The sequence below is a fragment of the Tenrec ecaudatus genome, chromosome 3, assembly GCF_050624435.1.
Source record: "Tenrec ecaudatus isolate mTenEca1 chromosome 3, mTenEca1.hap1, whole genome shotgun sequence".
NCBI classification, from domain to species: Eukaryota; Metazoa; Chordata; class Mammalia; order Afrosoricida; family Tenrecidae; genus Tenrec; species Tenrec ecaudatus.
Window position 1 is genome coordinate 134862495 of NC_134532.1, and position 17328 is coordinate 134879822.

Below are 17328 nucleotides of genomic sequence, written 5' to 3' on the forward strand. Positions count from 1 at the left end.
TGACATATCAGTAAAACTGTTGGTTTTTAAAATATTATAGTCTCAGAAACTCAGGAGCAGTTCTACTCTATTCTATAAAATCACTATGAGTCAGAATCAACTTGATGGGAGTTTTACGTATTCTGTATATCTAAGCAATATCTAAGTATTTGGCACTATTAATTTAAAACACATCCTGGTGGTACAGATAAACCGCTCAGGACGAGTGCTGAGAGTGGTGATACCGAGAGAGTGGACCGAAGGAGGGATAGAAAGGGGGAACCAATTACATGAATCTAGATAGAACATCCTCCCTGGGGGATGGACAACAGAAAAGTGGGTGAAGGGAGATGTCAGACAGTGTGAGATATTACAAAATAACAATGATTTATAAATTATCAAGGATTCATGAGAGAGGAGGGAGCGGGAAGGGAGGGGGAGAATGAGGAGCTAATATCAAGGGCTCAAGTAGAAAGCAAATGTTTTGAGAATGATGAGGGCAACAAATGTACAAATATGCTTGACACAGAGAATGTATGTATGGATTGTGATAAGCATTGTACGGGCCCTCAATGAAATGATTTTTTTTTTTTAAAGAAGAAGAAGCAGAGAGATGCAAGTGGAGCAAGGAGGGCCTACTGCTACCAAGAAGGAAGATCCAGAAGCAGATTGTGTCTTTTCGACCTGGGCTCTTTGTGCTAGGCTGGGCGTCTTCTAGAGCTAGAAAACACACTGAGAGAAAACCTCCCCCAGAGCTGCCCCTCTGACGTCAGGTTTTTAGCCCACACTGTAAAAGAATAAGTTTCCATTTGTGAAGCCTAATTGCTTGTGGTCTATCCGTTAGAGCCACTCCAAATAACCAAGACACCCCCTAAGGACTTTCGAGGCACTTTCTTAGTGACAAAGAACATTTGCTCCATAACCTGTAAGGAATAATTATCAGAGCAATAATAATAGTTATATAATGAGATAGTCCCTGCACCTCCCACCTTGGACACTTATGCACTATACTTATTTTTAATTTTTATCTAGATTAAATTACTCTTAATTTTAAGAATGCAATTTCATAAAAAAACAAAGAATTTAGGATGTATGGACTGTATATTTGGTTCTAAAGCTTGGACCAAAATCTTTTCCCGTTTTTGTTTTTAAATAAAAATGAACATTGTACTTTTTATGTGGAAATGTTTACACAGCAGATTAGTTTCCCACTCAATAATTCTTACACACATTGTTTCAAATGTTGGTTGCCATCCCAGAAAATGTGTTAGCACTGTCCCCTTCGCTACTCCCCTGTACAGTGATTGTATCTGTCCGATGATGCTTGTGTTTCATGTCAAAATAAAATACTAGAATTATCTGGGGAAAAAAACATCTTGGTGAAAATGTATATAATAAAACATGCCATTTCAATAATTTCTACATGTCTACATAAAAATACTTTTAATTGTGGTAATATATCTATGTATATATACACACATATATACACAAATTATTCACAATTTCAACAATTTTTTGCATGTAATTCAATGAAATTATCACATTTAGTATACTCTGCAATGATCACTACTATCTATTTCTAATTTTTTAATCACTTTTTTTCCCAATCCTCTTTCATTCACCCTAAGTAACAACTAATGGATAACCTTTGGTCTCTATACATTTGCCAATTTTAGATATTTTATATTACTGGTTATATGCTACTTATTCTTTTGTGTCTGATATTTCACTCATCAGAAAAAAATAGGAATTCCAAACTATTTAATTATGCTCATGTGGAACATGTTTGTGGATCTCGAGGCAGTCTTTTGAAGAGAACAAAGGATGACAGTGAGGTTCAACACTGGAAAAGACATGCAGCAGGACTGTGTCCTTCCCTTACTTGTCAATCTATATGAATTTTCTAAAAGATTAATTACTGTGTGTTGAACAATTAATATGAAGAGCTTGACTATATGGAGAACTCAACATCAGATTGAAGGAAGGAACACATTAGTAATTTGTGATATGCATATGACACAACCTTACTTGTCAAAAATTTAAGGTGACTCAAAGGACTTACTGATGAAGGTAGAAGACAACAACCCTCAGTTTGGGTAACAGAAATGATAATGCTCATGATTTGGACCAATAAATGATGTCATGATAAATGGATAGGAAATTAAAATAACGAATGCATCCATTCTACTTGGATTGACAATCAACGTCTTTGGTAGCAACTGTAAAAAAACACGCAATGCATTATAGGATAGATCTATGGCAAAATACCTCCTTAAGGTTTTAAAATGATGTCCCTTTGATGAATAAAGTGCACCAGACTTAAGTCCTCATCTTTTCAATTGCCTCATTTGGTACAAGATCTGGATAGTGAAAAAAGAAGTGAAAGAAGAATTGATACATTTTAACTCTGGTATTTCAAGATCCACCTTGAAGTACAATGATATCTGTTATAGGATAATGTCTATCTGTATACAAGGAAATCCAATCAACACTAGTATTCAAATGTATGTACCAATCACAAAAGCTACTGATGAAGAGATTGTTCAATTCTACCAACACCTTTAGTCTGAAATTGACCAAACATGCAATAAAGATGCATTGGTAATTATTGAAAATTGAAATACAAAATTTGGAAACAAAAAGGAAAAAATAGTAGTTGATAGAAACAAAGCTGGAGATCACATGATAAACTTTCTAAGCCTTGTTCTTAGAAAATACCTTTTCCCCCAATCACACAAAACGTAACTATGCACATAGAACTCTCCAGATGGAACACTGAGAAATGAAATTGACTATGTCTATGGGAAGAGAGGGGAGGAACCCTGATGGTGTAGTGATCATGCAGTCATGCCAAGGGAGAAAGATTGGGCTTTTTTACTCAGGTAAACAGTTACAGTCTTAGGAACACACAGGGGCAGGTCTGCCCTCTCCTATAAGGTTGCAACGAGTTAGAGTAAACTAGACAGCTATGATTTTGTTTTGTTTTGGTGGGAGGAGACATGGAGAAGCTTAATATAAGCAGTTAAAATGTGGTTGGGGGGCTGACTGTGGAATAGACCATCAATTGCTCCTTTGTACGTGCAGGTTAAAGCTGAAGAAAATTAAAATAAGACCATGAGAGCAAAGTACAACATTAATTCTATCCCACCTGAATTTTGAAAACATCTCAAGAACAGATTTGGTGCATTAATTGTGAGGGGATATCAAGAACATATACATGAAGAAAGCAACGGATCATTAAAAAGACAGAAAAGGGAAAATAGCAAAGAGGATGTCAGAAAAGACTGAAGTTTGCTCTTAGTCATAGAGTAGCTAAGGCAAATGGAAGAAAGGATGCGGTCAAAGAACTGAACAGAAAATTTCAAAGGGCAGCTCAACTGGACAAAATAAAATATTATAATGAAATATGCAAAGACCTAAAGTTAGAGAGAAAAGAGAAGATCACATGCAGCAGATCTTAAACCAAAATAACTAAAGAAAAAAAAGCCAAACCTTGAGTTGCAATATTGAAAGATTCTATGGGTAAAATATTGAATGACTCAGGAAGTATCAAACGAAGATGGAAAGAATACACAGAGCATGGGGGGAAGATGGCCACCAGATAGGTAGCTCCTGCCTGGGGCTCTGAGGAGATTGGTGAGTGGGGAAATTTGGAGACCTAGTAGGGATATCAAGTCTGTCTGTCGATTCCCAAGACCACTCAGAGCACTTCTCAGACCCTGAAGCAGATTCCCACCCTATCGCCAGCGCTCCCTGTAGATGCCCGGGGTCTCTCCTGTGGCGCTCAGGACTCCTGCTCTCCGCCGGTGCTCTGTGCAGAATTGCCAGGCAGGACCCTGCACCCCGCATCAGGGTGCCCGCGTCAGTGTGGGTGCTCTAGCCGGCATAACCCCCGCTCCCCCCCCTGCAGATTAGTGCTTCATCTGGGCGCCCCTCTCAAATAAGCTGGCCAGACCCTCCCCCCTTTCTCCCTGGAGGCACTCGCCCAGTGCCACAGAGCAACCAGGCAGCTGGCAGAAGCTGCTGCCTGGACTCAGTGCCCCGCAATCTCTCCAGCCAGCCCACCCAGAGATTCGTGCCCCATCTGAGTGCCCCTCGCGACCAGCTGGCCAGACCCTCTCCCCCTTCCTCCGGGGATGTGTCCTGCACCACAACGCAACCAGGCAGATGGCAGAGGCTGCAGCCCTGCCTTTGTGCTCCGTGCAAACTGCCAACCAGACCTGCCCACACACTCAGAGGTCTCAGCCCAGAGGTGCCCACCCCATCTCTGCACTTCTCTCAGATTCGCCAGCCAGCAACCTCCCTGGGCTCCCCCTCCCCCATTCCCCACACTCGCAGAGCTCCCCTTTCTGCCATGCTACTTCAGGCCTGCCAGGCAGCGAACACAAGTCTGGCAGAAGTTCCTGCATCTGTGGCATAGGGGCCCAAGCCTTTGGGGCTTGTCTACTGCATTCTCCCTTCTCCCTGCTCACTCTACCCCAGCCTCTCGGCTCCAAGCAGTAGATCACTGCCAGTGGTGGCCTCCCTCCCATCTGTCTACCTGTGCTCCTAGCCAGCAACAGATCACCCAATCCCAAACCCGTCCCCTAAAAATGCTCCCCTGAACTGGGGCCAGCACTTTCTATCAGACCGCAGAACGCACAACTGCAAACAGCCCCTAAGGAGACCTGAAGGTGGCTGGAGCACAAATGATAGGCCAAGGTGAGAGGAATTCCCCAGCAGGACTAAGGTGAAACATAACCCTTAAAGGCAGTCGCTAAAGGCAGCCTGCTAAAACACCAACACCAACCTCCCAAAGAGAGCCCAGGGCTCCGAGACACCTGGGAAAACTGCACCTAGTTCCAATAAATCAACCAAAAAACAGCAAGATGCTTCCACATTTTCAACAAGAAAAGAAACAAAATCCAATGACAGAGGAGCACCTGGACCTAACAGCAGTCATAGAAAAGGCAGAGGTTGACCCCCTCCCCCCCCCCCACGCCCCACCTCCCCACTCCAGAAAGAAACCTTCAGAATGCTGCTTGGAACCATACAGGGCATGAGGGAAGCTTTACATGAAAAGGATGAAATGATAGTGGAGATAAAGGCCATGCACCAAAGGGAAATACAGGCGTTAAGGGGTAAGATAACAAAAACTAATAGCGAACTCACGGACTTATCCCAGATAATGGAGGAGGCAGAGAACCGCACCAGTGACCTAGAAGATTTGCAAGCTGAAATTAATAAACGTGAGAAAGTCTTATAAGTCCATCAGAGAAGCTGAAGAAAACCTCAGAGCTATGTCTGACATTTGAGAAAGAACAACATGAGAATTATCGGCCTGCCGGAGGAATGCTCATCAAGGAAATCAGCATTCAAAATAGTGATGGAATGCTTGGAGGAAAATTTCCCTAGCTTAATGAACAAAAACCAGGAAACTATCCAGGAGACAGAAAGAATGCCAGCTAGACTGAACACCAGCAAGAAGAAGTCACCAAGACATATAGTTGTTAAACTATCTAACTATGAGGAAAAGGAGAAAATTATGAGAGCAGCTAGGGGAAAACTGGCAACCACATATAAAGGCAAGCAGATAAGAATATGCTCAGACCTATCAGCAGAAACTATGAAGAAGAGGAGACGGTGGAGCAGCATATTCCAAAAATTGTAGGAAAATAATTCAAATCCAAGAATACTCTAACCAGCTAAATTATCTATCAAAATTGATGGAAAAGTGAGAGTCTTCCCGGACAAGGAAAGTCTCAAAGAATATGTTAAAATGAACCCAGCACTACAAATGATCCTCACTGACCCAGTTAGGGCAGAAGAATAACACTCACCAAGCACATACAAGAGACCGCCACACAGAACAACTCCACCCAGAGATCACCCAAGCGAAAACAGCTCCCAAGATAACACTACACATATGCACAACCCACGGAAAAGAAATTAAGATAGGAAAACACCCAACACAAGAGGGATAAGATGACATCACAGGGACACAGATAGATGTAATAACCCTGAATTTTATGGTTTGAACTCAGGCTTAAGAGACAGAGACTAATAGACTGCCTTGGAAAACACAACTCCTCGATCTGCTGCCTACAGGAGACACAGCTCAGCATTATAGACAAAAATAGGTTGAGAATCAAAGGCTGGAGAAAAACATACCAAGCAAACAGCAATTTAAAAAAAGCAGGGGTTGCGATCTTAATCTCAGATAAAAGTGACCTCAAAGTGCAAACTATAAAAAGAGATAAGGAGGGACACGATATAATGCTCAAGGGAACATTACATAAAGAACCAATAAGCGTTCTAAGTATTTACTTGCCGAACACGTGTCCCATGGAATATTTCAATCAAACACTCCAAAATATGAAAAAAAAGAAATCACAGCCTCAACAATTATAGTAGGTGACTTCAATACACCGCTCTCTGAGAAAGATAGATCACTTGGAAGGAAACGCAACAAGGAGGCTTAAGATCTACACACTACAATTAGACAATTTGACCTGATTGCTATCTGATATCTACAGAGCTCTCCACCCAGATACAAAACAATTCACATTCTTTTCAAGTCCACATGATACATACTCAAAAATAGACCACATGCTGGGGCATAAGTTAAACCGACATAAATTCAAGCACATTGATATCATACAGACCTTTCTCTCTGACCACTGTGCCATTAAGATTGGAAATCAACAAAAGGAAGATAACAAAATCAAGGGAAAACAATTGGAAAATGAATAACTCTCTATTGCAAAAGGAGTGTACTGTGATCTGTGTACAGGCTCAGATCAGAGATGAAATTAGGAAATTTCTAGAAACCAACGAGAATGAAAACACAACATAACAAAACTTATGGGACACAGCAAAGGCAGTCATCAGAGGAAGTCTCAAAGCATTATATGCACATAAAAAGGAGGAGAGGCTTATGATTGGTGTATTGCCACAAAATTTACAGCAAGCAGAGAAAAGTTAGCAAGAAAATCCAACTAATAACAAAAGAAAAGAAATAATAAAAAAATTAGATCTGAGATTCAGGAGAGAGAAAATAAGAAACTATGGGGGGAAATCAATGCTGCTAAAACTTGGTTCTTCAAATGGATAAATAGAATTGACAAACCTCTCCCAAATTTGACCAAAGAAAGGAAGGAACACATTTCAATAGCAAGGATGAGGGATGAAAGATGGAATATTACAATGGATCATAGTGAAATCAAATGGATAATTACACAGTACTATGAAGGACTGTACTACAATGAATTAAAAAACTTGGAAGACATGGACAAATCTTGGAAAAACAATACCCCCCTAGATTATCCCTAATGACCATCAAGAACCTCAACAGACCCATATCAATAAAAGAAATAGACAAAGTTATTAAAGGATTACCAACCAAAAAAATCACCTGGACCAGATGGGTTTACAGGAGAATTCTATCAAGCATTCAGGGAAGAACTGACACCAATCTTACACAAAATCTTCCAGAACATAGAAAAAGATGGCAAACTCCAAAATTCCTTCTATGAAGCTAATCTAACTCTGATACCTAAACCGGGCAAGGATCCCACAAGAATTGAGAACTACAGACCAATATCCCTAATGAATATTGATGCAAACACCCTTAACAAAATACTAGCCAACAGAATACAAAAGTATATAAAACAAATAATTCATCATGGCCAAGGGGGATTCATACCAGGGATGCAGGGATGGTTCAGCATACGAAAGACCATTAGTATTATTCGTCACATTGAAATGAAAAAGTATAAGAACCACATGGTAATATCGATAGATGTGGACTAAGCATTTGACAATATTCAACACCAATTCATGTTTAAGACACTCAAGAAGATAGGAATGGAAGGAAAATCCCTCAATACAATACAAACTATATATGAAAAACCATAGCCAATGTAGTCAATGGAGAAAAGATCAATTCTTTTGAAAAAGGGGCCAAGAAAGGATGACTCTTGTCCCCACTCCTATTTAACATCATACTGGAGGTCCTGGGTAACAACATAAGGCAAAGAAAGGACATCAAAAGTATTCATCTGGGGAAAGAAGAAGTGAAACTATCATTACTCGCAGATGATATGATTTTATATATGGAAAATCCTAAAAGTTCCATGAGAGGAGTACTGGAAGCAACAGAGGAACATGGCAGAGTAACAGGTTACAAGATCAACAAACAGAAGTCTACCTCATTACGGTACATATCAGAAACGGACACAGAAGAGGGGATCAAAATGGGGTACCCTTCACAATAGCTAAACACAAATTGAAATATCTAGGGATATAGCTGACTCATAAAACAAAAGATCTGTATGAGGAAAACTACAAAACACTATTAAAATAAACCAAGGGTGATCTCAACAAATGGAAGGCGATCCCATGTTTGTGGATCGGTAGACTCAATATTATAAAGATGTCAATTCTACTCAAGACTCTGTATTATTTCAATGCTATCCCGATCCAAATTCCAGCAACTTTCTTCAAAACATTTGAAAAAACAGATTACCAACTTCATATGGAGAGGGAAGAAACCGAGAATTAGCAGAGAACTCCTCAAGAAGGACAAAGTAGCCCAATTCAAGAAATCAGAAAATAGCAAGTGTTGGAGGGGATGCGGAGAGATAGGAACTCTTGCCCACTACTGGTGGACCTATCGGAATGTACAACCATTATGGCAATTGATTTGGAAATATCTAAAACAGTTGGAAATTGAGCTACCATATGATCCATATACCCAGAAGAGACAAAAAACAAACTACGGCCAGACATCTGTGCCCCAATGTTCATTGCAGCACAGTTCACAATTGCAAGGATGGAAATAGCCCAAATTTCCATCAACAGACGAATGGATTAAAAAAACTCTGGGATATATATACAATGGACTATTACACATTCCTAAAAAGCAGTGATGAACATATGAAGCACATCGCCACATGGGAAGAACTGCAGGAAATTATTCTAAGTGAAGTAAGCCAAGCACAAAAGGACAAGTACTACATGAGTCCGCTAAGGCAAACTCAAAAGATTCAAAAATGGCCTCGGGAAGAAGCTGCTGCATACATACGTCCCTGGGGTGAGGTCCAGGTAATATGGCAGGGGCCAGACTAAACTCAGGGATACATATGACTTACATATGCTTGCCCATTAAAAAGGAAGGGGGAAGGTATGGGTAGCTGGGGGAGCAGGGCACTAACCCACACAGGGGGAGGGTGTTGATTGTGTCTCCACAGGGAAAGAGAAACCACTTCAACCCAGAGCTCCATGACAGGACCGCAACACACTGACATGAAGTAGGAAACTGATAGAGAGGCCTGAAGGGCCGGCCCCATTACCAACTAATTGAACAATACCATCCTCCCCCCAAGAATTTACTTCAGAGGACAACACTAAAGCTACAGCTCAAGAAGAGGGGAAGAGGGACTGGTCGAGTCAGAGCACACAGGAGCCAATGAGGGGGCATAGGGGAAAAGAAAGAAAAGAGTGACGCACATCCTGGCTCACCAAGCCCTGAGGACAATGTTCCTGCTCAGAACAGCAGTGCACAGAGATGCCCACACGGCCGGCCCCATATGGGACACAGCGCTCCTCATTGACCCATAGCACCACTGGGGACAACACTAGAGACACATGGTGAGAATTGTGCCCGCCCTGAGCTCACCAAGCTGAAGCCAGCCTCTGGAGGCATGCAGCAGAGCAGCGGGGGAGAGCCGGGGAGCAGAGCAATGAAGTTCCCAGGGATAGATTAAGGCCAGGGCATGGCACCCCATCAGACTTGACTGTAAAGCGCTTGGGAACATTTGTGTGTGTGTGTGTTGCTGTTGTTGCGGTTGTAACTATTGTTCTACTTTCTATTGTTGCTTCGTTGTACTCAGTCTTGTGATGGTATATAGCATGTCTACCTGGAAGGGATAGGTGGGATAAACAAGCCGGGAGAGAGAACAACAGGATGACCGTTCCATGGGGACATGGGAAAAGGGGAATAGGGGGAAAGAAGTGGGTGTTAACCAACCCAGGACCAGGGAACAACAAGTGATCCAAAATCAGTGTCAAGGAGGGTATAAGAGGTCTGGCAGGGCTGGATCAAGGGTAATTCAACCGAGATGAATTCCTAAAACTCAAATGAAAGCAGAACATGATAGTGGGACAAGAGGAAAGTACAAAGAAATAGAGGAAAAAACTAGGAGGCAAGGGTAGTCATAGAGATTTAAATACAGACATATACAGATGTAAATATATTTATATACGATGAGGAGGAAATAGATCTATGTAATATATTTATAGGTTTAGTATTAAGGAAACAGATGGACAATGGGCCCCTGCTCAAGTACTACCTCAACACAAGAACACTATGTTCTAACAATTTGGCAGTCTGAGATGCTCATCTCCCTGGCACGATCGCTGAAGACAATGGGTACACAATAAAATGTGGTGAAGAAATCTGACGGTGCCTGGCTAACAAAAGATATAGCATCTGAAGTTTTAAAGGCCTGAAAATAAATAAGCAGCCATCTAGCTGAGAAAGAACAAACCCATATGGAGGAAGCACACCAGCCTGTCCCGACTTGATCGCTGAGGACAAAGCAGGTGCATAAGCAAAAGTGGTGAAGAAAGCTGATGGTGCCTGGCTATCAAAAGATATAGAATCTGGGGTCCTATAGGCTGGAAGATAAACAAGGGGCCATCTGACTGAGAAGCAACAAAACACGCATGGAAGAAGCACACCAGCCTGTGAGATCACAAGGTGTTGAATGGCTCAGGTATCAGGCATCAAAGACCAAAAAAACCCCACAATAAAAAAAGCATTGTGAATGAGGGGGAGTGTGGAGTGGGGACCCAGGGCCCATCTGCAGGAAATTGGACATCCCCTTGTAGAAAGGCTGTGGGCAGGAGACAAGCTAGTCACGGTGCAGTGTAGCAATGGTGAAACATACAATTTTCCTCTAGTTCTTGAATGCTTCCTCCCCACCGCCCCCCCCCACTATATGATCCCAATTCTACTTACAAATCCAGCTGGACCAGAGAATTTACACTGGTAAAGATAGAAACTGGAAACACAGGGAATCCAGGACAGAAATGGTGATACTGGGAGGGTGGAGAGAAGGTGAAGTAGAAAGGGGGGAACAGATTACAAGGGTCTACATCTAACCTCCTCCCTGTGGGATGGACAGCAGAGAAGTGGGTGAAAGGAGATGTTGGATGGTGTAAGATATGATAAAATAATAATAATAATTTATAAATTATCAAGGGTTCATGGGAGAGGGGTAAGTGGGGAGGGAAGGGAAAATGAGGAGCTGATACCAGGGGCTCAAGTGGAGAGCAAATGTTTTGAGAATGATAATGGCAACATATGTACAAATGTGCTTGACACAATGGATGGATATATGGTTGTGATAAGAGTTGTACAAGCCCCCAATAAAATGATTAAAAAAAGAAAGAATACACAGAGTTACTGTATCAAAAAGAATTACTCAACATTCAACCATTTCAAGAATTAACATATGAGCAAGAACCAATGGTACTAAGGAAGTTCAAGCTGCACTGAAACATTAGATAAAAACAAGGCTCCAGGAGTTAATAGGACATCAATTGATATGTTTTAACAAGCTGATAAAGCACTAGAAACACTAATTTCTGTCAAGAAATTGGAAGACAGCTATTTGGTTAACTGACTGAAAGATATCCATATTTGTACCAGTTACAATGAGAGGTTACCCAAGAGAATGCTCAAGTTATAGAACAATATTTTTATGTCTCATGCAATTAAAATTTTACTGGTGATCATCTAACAATGGTTGAAGCAGTATATTGAGAAGGAGCTGACAGGTTCAGGCCAGATTCAGAAGAGAATATGTCACAGGAGTATTATTGCTGATGTCATGTGGATCTTGGAAGAAAGCAGAGATTACTAGAAAGATGGTTACTGGTGTTTTATTGACTATGGAAAGGCATTTGAGTGTGTTGATCATAACAAACTATGGATAGCCTTGAGAAGAATGCGATTTTCAGAACACATACTTGTGCTCATAAGGAACTTGTACATGGATCAAGAGACAATTTTGAGAACAGGGCAAATGAATAATGCATGGTTTAAGATCCAAAAAGGAAAAACATTAAAAAAAACAAAAAATGAAAACAATAAATAAAAAAACAGAGAAAATCACAATCAAAGAGAAAACAGAAAATATTAAAAAGCAGAACAGCTTAAAATGAGTGAAAAAGGTGATCAAATGATAAAATACTTAATTTTCTGTATATGAAATATTGACTAGGTAAACCTAGAGACAGTAACTGAATTAATGGTTTCTGGGGCCATGGCAGGGGAAGTGGTGGTGGTGGTGGGAACAGTGAGCTAATAACAATGAGTTCAAGAAAGAAGAAAATATTGTAAAATTGTTTGAGGTAAAGATCACACAACTCTACTTGATGTGATTGAACTATTGAATTGTATGACATGTAGATTATGTGCCAATAAAACCATTTTAAAAATAATAAAATAGAGAAAGTTTTGTGTCAGAGTAGTGTCCTCTCACCATATTTATTCAATCTGTATGCTGAGCAAAAATGAAAGAATCTGGATTACATGAAGAAGAATGGGGGCTCAGGAATGGAGAAAGGCTTTTTAACAACCGCTGATATGCAGATGACACAATCTTGCTTCTGAAAGTGAGGAAGACTTTTATCACTTGCTTATGAAGATCAATGATTGCAGTCTTCAATATAGATTAAAACTCAATGTAACAAAATCCTCCCAAAAGGACCAATAAGTAACCTAATGATGAATGAAGAAAAGATCAAAGTTGTCAAGAATTTCATCATGTTTATATCTATAATCAATACTCATGGAAGCAGCAGTCGAGGGACCAAATGATGCCTTACATTAGGGAAATCTCTTCAAAATGTTCAAAAGTGAGGATGCTACTTTGAGGTCCAAATTATGCCTGACCTGTCTTGGTATTTTCAATTTCTTCTTGTCCATGGGAATGTTGGACATTGAATAAGAAAGACTGAAGAAAAATCAGTGCATTTGAACTGGGGTGCTGGCCAAGAATTTCGAAAGCACAAAAGGGACTGTCAAAAAGCAAATACATCTTTCTTAGAAGTACAGGTAGAATGTCCATAGAGGCAAGGATGGCCAGACTTCATCTCGAGTACCTTGGACATGTTCTCAGGAGAGACCTGGCATCCCTGGAGGAGGACATCGTGCTTGGTGGCATGGAGAAACAGTGAAAAAGAGAAGACCCTCAATTCAATGGACTGGTACAATGGCTGTAATTTTGGACTCAAGCATGGGAATAATTGTGAGGATGGTACAGGATTGCACAGTTCATACAGAGAGTTGGAATCAATTCAGCTAATGGCAGGTAACAATAGCCACAAGCATAGTATTAATGAATAAGTTTGACCATACCATTGGCTGTCATTAAAAAAGTTAACAACAGAAAATCTTAGAAGAAATACAGCAAACATATTGCTTAGACACAAGCATGATGAGACTTTATATTCCTTATGTTGGTCCAATTATCAGGAAAGACCAAAATAATTTCTTATTTGGAAGTGCAGGGTGAGGAAAAATGAGAGAAATGAGACAGATTGACATGCAGCAGCAGCAGCAATAAACTCAAATATTTCCATAATTATACAAATAGACCAAGATGGGCAATGCTTTATTCCATTACACATAGCATTACCATGAGTTGAAGATTCAACAACAGCTAACAACAAGGCTTTCAAGTTTTATCTCTCTCATAGCAATATCAGAACTTCATTTCTCTCTCTCTCTCTCTCTCAATCTTTTTATTGGGGGCTCTTACAGCTCTTCTAACAATCTATCCATAAATTGTGTCAAGCACATTTGTACATATGTTGCCATCATCACTTTCAAAACATTTCCTTTCTACTTGAGCCCGTCAAAATAACATGGATACAGTGAAGTGTTTGTACTAGTAAACATGGGCCCAGCAGGAAGGAACTACATAACATCTGACGTAAGATAAAGTAAGACAAGTGTGAAGATGTAACTGTTTTACTAATTTTACAACCCACCACTAAGTTATAAACCAGATTTCTCCTGTCATGTCTTCCTGAAACAATTGTGAGTAAACGAGTAGTATTTCACTTGTTTCTACCGTGTCTTTTGTAGGTAAATACAAAGGGGCTTTACAAGTTCGTGGAAAAATTGTTATCTTTTAATTCAATTTGTCCACAACTCTTTGACACCTCTTTTTGCACTATTTTTGGGTAGAGACATTGACAGTCTACTTGGAATCCCGAGATGGGGAAGAAAACCCCGAGGGCATGATGAAAGAGCCTCCAGGGCTTGCTCAATCCCTCTTGGGCTCATTTTAGAATGTCATTTTCCTGATGAGGCTTGCAAGTTTAAGGACAATGTTCAACTGCTGTAGGAGATTCTGTAGATTCTCTGGGTGAAGGATTGAGACAGAAGGGGATATTTGAACTGGGCACCTGGTAGATAATTTGCAGGAAACAGAAATATCTAAGGGAGATTGTTACCATTATTTCTTGTTAGGTGGCTTAGGGTACAGACTTTTAACAATCATTTTATTGGGGGCTCTTACAGATCTTTTTTTTTCTTTTACATGTCTTATAACAATCTATACATCAATTCTATCCTTTTCAAAACATATTCTTTCTACTTGAGGCTTCAGTATCAGCTGTTCATTTTCTTCCCCTCCCTCCCTCACCCTCCCTCCCTCACCCTCCCTCCCTCTCTCACCCTTCCTCCCTCATGAACCCTTGATCATTTATAAATTATTATATTTTCATATCTTACACCATCCGTTGTTGCCCTTCACCCATGTTTCTGTTGTTCATCCTCCTGGAGGGGTGGCCATTATAAGTGGATCATTGTGATCAGTTCCCTCTTTCTCCCCCACCCCCCATTGTACCCCTACTCTCATGGTATCATGACTCCCATTATTGTTTCTGAAGGGGTTTTCTGTCCTAGATGCTGCATGTTCAGAACTTTTATCTGTACCAATGTATATGCTCCTGTCTAGCCGGATTTGTGTGATAGAATTGGGGTCATGATAGTTGGGAGTGGAGGGGTGGAAGCATTAAAGAACTAGAGCAGCTGTTCTCAACCTGTGGGTTGTGACCCCTCGACCTTTTCACAGGTGTTGTCTAAGACCATCGGAAAACACATATTTCCAATGATCTTAGGAACCATGACAGCACTCCTCTATCTGTCTCCAGGTGGGTCCACCCACATGCAGATGCGCCCATATATGAGTGCCTGGCGTGAAGACTGTTACCCATGCTAAACCATGCTTCAAGACAAAATTTCATTTATTTTTCATTAGAAATAAATATTTCACAATATGTAATTATATATTGTTTTGTGATTAATCACTATGCTTTAATTATGTTCAATTTGTAACAATGAAAATACATTCTGCATATCAGATATTTACATTATGATTCATAACAGTAGCAAAATTACAGTGATGAAGTAGCAATGTAAATAATTTTATGGCTGGGGAGTCATCACAACATGAGGAAGGAACTGTATTAAAGGGTCACGGCATTAAGAATGTTGAGAGCCACTAAACTAGAGGAATGTTGTACGTTTAGTCGATGCTATACTGCACTCTGGATGGCTCATCCCTTCCTTGTGGCCCTTATGTGAGGGGATGTCCAACAGTCTAAAGATGGGCTTTGGGTCTCCACTCTGTTTCCCCTCCTTTGCATCCATATGATTGTTTGTTATGGGTCTTCCGATGCCGATACTTGATCAACACCTCGTGATCACACAGGCTAGTGTGATACTTCTATGTGGAATTTGTTGCTTGCCTGCTAGATGGCTGCTTGTTTATCTTCAAGTCTCTAAGACCCCAGACACTATATCTTTTGATAGCCGGGCACCATCTGCTTTCTTCACCAAATTTGCTTTTGCTCCTATTTTGTCTTCAATGATCATGTCAGAAAGGTGAGCATCACAGAATGCAGGTTATTAGAAGAAAGTGTTCTTGAGGTGAGGAAGTACTTGAGGAGAGGCCCAATGTCTGTCTTCTACCTTAATATTTAATGTATAAAACATGTACATAGATCTATGTCTCTATTATTATGTATAAATATATTTACATATGTATGTGCCTGTATTTATACCTCTATAAATGTCCTTTGCCTCCTAGTTCTTTCCTCTAGGATATAGATTTTCTGACTCCAATGATATCTTATTATTTTTTTCTTTTTCAGTTGCTAGTTAAAAGATTGATGCCTATTTGCCTGTGTTTTGTTTTGCTTCATTTTGCAGGAAGATTAAGAACTAAATCACAATTCCAGAGGAGTACATTTATACTTGCCAACACAACAACTTTTTTTTAACTGACAAAAAAATAAAGATGGCCTTCCATAACAATTACCTGTAGTGCTCTCAGTTCATCATCTTTTCCCTTAAGTAGCTAGTTTTAATCATACTGTGGCATTGGTGGTGGTTTTGATTGCACAACTTAAAAAATATATATTTAAATGATTGGTAGAAATTTTGCTACATCTTATTAAGAGAAAAAAATGATAAGATATAGTATGTCTACCTGATTGAATTCATATTCTAGTTATAATTTCAATTTACATAGACAAGAGCATAAGTGAAACAATATAAAGTACCTAGCTAAATCAGTGCTGATGTGTATGAAATGATACCAATTAATGGCTGGGGTTTTCTAAGAATAAATTAGATCATTATTTCCCACTTAATTTTTTTTAAAGGTAGTATGACCTAGTAAAGTTCATTTTAGTTCCCAAACAAATAATGCATGTACACTTTACGGGAAGGAATTGTAATAAGGGATGTTTGCTGTGCTGAGGGGAGGGTAGAGGCGATGGGATTTCTGGGATGCTCGTAGTAGTACCAAGAGAAGAAAGACCTGGAGAACAGATGGGACGGTAGAGGATGGAATGTCGGAAAGACCTGGAGAACAGAAGGGACGGTAGAGGATGGAATGTCAGAAAGACCTGGAGAACAGATGGGACGGTAGAGGATGGAATGTCGGAAAGACCTGGCAGCAGAGTAAGGACAAATGACTGTGGTGTTCTGGGGTGTGCAAAAACTTGTGTGAGGAGACAAGTCCAGGGGGTTTCTAATTCCAGACGCTCGGCTCTCCTTATTGCATATTTTCCACAAGTTAAAAAAAAGTCAAATCTTGACCAACCGAGGCACACCTTCTCTGGTAAACTCGAATCTCTTTGAGGTAGCTTCTGTTTGCTTATTTGATTACTAACCCCCCACCTTCGCCTCAGTGTGCATCGTTGGATTGTCAGCACTATTCTCTTCTGACTCATGAGTGAGTGAAAATCATAATTTAGTTGCCTTTAGAATTGTTTGTGGGT

General features: G+C 40.3%; 1 long non-coding RNA gene across 3 annotated transcripts in view; it reads right to left on the reverse strand.

The window, feature by feature from the left end:
* The window catches only part of LOC142442764 (uncharacterized), a 32175-nt gene extending 26926 nt beyond the window's left edge, over window positions 1–5249 (reverse strand). For all 3 annotated transcript variants that reach the window (XR_012783464.1, XR_012783463.1, XR_012783462.1), the window contains exons 1-2: window positions 5131–5249; window positions 2248–2339 (exon numbers count right to left, since the gene is read on the reverse strand). This is a non-coding gene — a long non-coding RNA (uncharacterized LOC142442764). The remainder of the gene's footprint in view (window positions 1–2247; window positions 2340–5130) is intronic.
* Window positions 5250–17328: the final 12079 nt, after the last annotated feature.